We start from the raw sequence: 2,075 nt of genomic DNA, 5'->3' as shown, positions 1-2,075 counted from the left end.
TCCAGCAAATAATTTTCCTTTGGGATTAATAAAGTATTTTTGAATTTGAACTGAATTTGAATTGAATTTGTTAGTCTCATTGAGTCACGAGGACTCATGTACAAGTGAGACTTGATTTAAACAGACAACATATAAAGTACAGACAATAATAAACTACAATAAAATACAATTAAAATAAAAGCAGTGTTATAAAACCATAAATCAAAATGTCATATAAATCAAGGTAAAATTAAACATTAAACAGAAGAAGAAAAAAATATTTGCGACCATCAGAGTTTTATGCTGCTCACAGTTCAATAACTGATCCCCCCCCCCCCCACCCCACCACCCCCACCCCACCCCACACACACACAGTGGCTCTGAGAAACTTACTTTTTGGTCTATATTTGATCTGCTTCTCAATTTAGCAGTCAGGGAGTGAGAAACACAGATCCGTGGTTACCATGGTGACTCTAATCAGCCACTGGTCACAGATTTGACACTTCTTTCTTTTTCTTTCTATCTTAGTTCTCTTTAATCTTCTCATACATCATAATTAAATTATCTTTGTCTTATAACATTAGTAGTTACTTTGGCACCTTTCAGTTTTTTAAATAAATTGTCTTGTTAAACAATAAAATGAGATCTGTGCTTTTTATTTTATTCAAAATTTTACCTGTAGTCTGTTCCTTTCACTGGTGCAAAGGTGTACGTCCTCTGACCTTGGTCGATGTAGCGCTTCAAGAACAGTATTGTTAGTTTAAACACAGATCTCTAAACATCACCACAAACTGTACAAATGAGTTTACCTCATCTTGAGATTTCACCAGTGTGGGTATCATGTAACTCCCTGTTTGACCATCAATCATTTCTCTTCTTATCTGTTGAATTAACACCAACAAGTAAACAAACACATGAATCACCCTTTCGATGTTTGGTTTGAGCTCATGCAATGACATTAGATCAAGCGAAAAACGCTTCAAACCTCCACTTTGATGTCATTCTCAAGCTCCGCATCCAAAAAGTCGAGCGTTACAGGTTCATCAAACTTGGCCGTCTGTAAGAATGCACATCATTATTCAGTATGACATTGCTATGAATCATTATGTCTGGGCAACGAGTACAAAGGAGAAATGACCAGTAAACAACACGTATTGATCTTTTTTATTTTTTTTGTTCGTTTCCAAAGTTTTGCTTTGTAGTCCTAAAGAGGAAACTAATTATGAGCCAACGCCGGCTCATCTGCAACCAATCCACCTGATATGTAATTCACCAGAAAAGCAGATGTCTTTAAGGTCAGGGAGAAACATTTTGCCAAGCAAACAAACATCATCCTGCAAGCAGATGACTGAGCCGGTTTTCTAAAAAACAAAAAATAAGGAAAAAATATCAGCCAAATGACACAAATACTGAAAACATACAACATGACATGAGTAGAGGAGTGGCCACAGTGAAGGAAACTGTTGACCAGAGACTAACGTCATCAGACTACAGCAAAGCAACAGGAGCCAAATGTCCAAGTCTGTCTGTTTTCACCTGGAGGAGTATTTAGTTATTTAGAATGTCTTGTTTATCTCACCAAATGACTGTTTTACTGATGTCATCAAGGAGCACATAATGTTAGGATCTTCCCCGATTCATTTTCCTAAGAAAAACTCAGCATTGTTTTTTTATCCTTGGTAAAACTGGTCTTCATGATCCTCTAGCTTCTTGCGATGGCCCCTTGTTAGAAATGAGGAGTGATTACTGATTTTAAAACTAGTTTCTTCTATCTTTTTAAGCCCCATCTTCCTTGAAGTGAATTTGAATGTGTTGTCCATTTATTTATAACACCTTAATTAAAAACCTACAACACTTACTTAATTACTAATCCTACATTTCTCACCTGGCAACACTGCACGGTCACAATATACGGTGGTCACAGAATATGGTGCAACACCTGCAGTGTTTCTGTGCGTCTCCTCCTGTCTCGGCATAAAACGCGCACAGGTGGAGGAAATGGAGGCAACTCTATGTTGCTCGCTCGCCAGTTTAGTATGCTTAGTGTGATCAGCTGTTGACCGGGGGGGTTGATCATAAACGTATTTATGTTAGGA

The 2,075-nt window shown here is 37.5% G+C and overlaps 1 long non-coding RNA gene across 1 annotated transcript; it reads right to left on the bottom strand.

Annotated features, from left to right (window-relative positions):
- Positions 1-510: 510 nt before the first annotated feature.
- On the bottom strand, positions 511-1,047 carry LOC119429900. Its single transcript, XR_005187864.1, has 3 exons — positions 965-1,047; positions 789-860; positions 511-717 (listed from the first exon to the last, which is right to left on the bottom strand). It is a non-coding gene; the product is annotated as an uncharacterized LOC119429900 (long non-coding RNA).
- Between the last annotated feature and the right edge of the window lie 1,028 nt (positions 1,048-2,075).

Source organism: Nematolebias whitei, unplaced genomic scaffold, assembly GCF_014905685.2.
Source record: "Nematolebias whitei isolate Nwh7 unplaced genomic scaffold, NemWhi1 Nwh_scaf_10357, whole genome shotgun sequence".
Lineage (NCBI taxonomy): Eukaryota > Metazoa > Chordata > Actinopteri > Cyprinodontiformes > Rivulidae > Nematolebias > Nematolebias whitei.
Note: the sequence above shows the minus strand (reverse complement) of the source record. Positions and strands in the feature narration are given on the sequence as shown.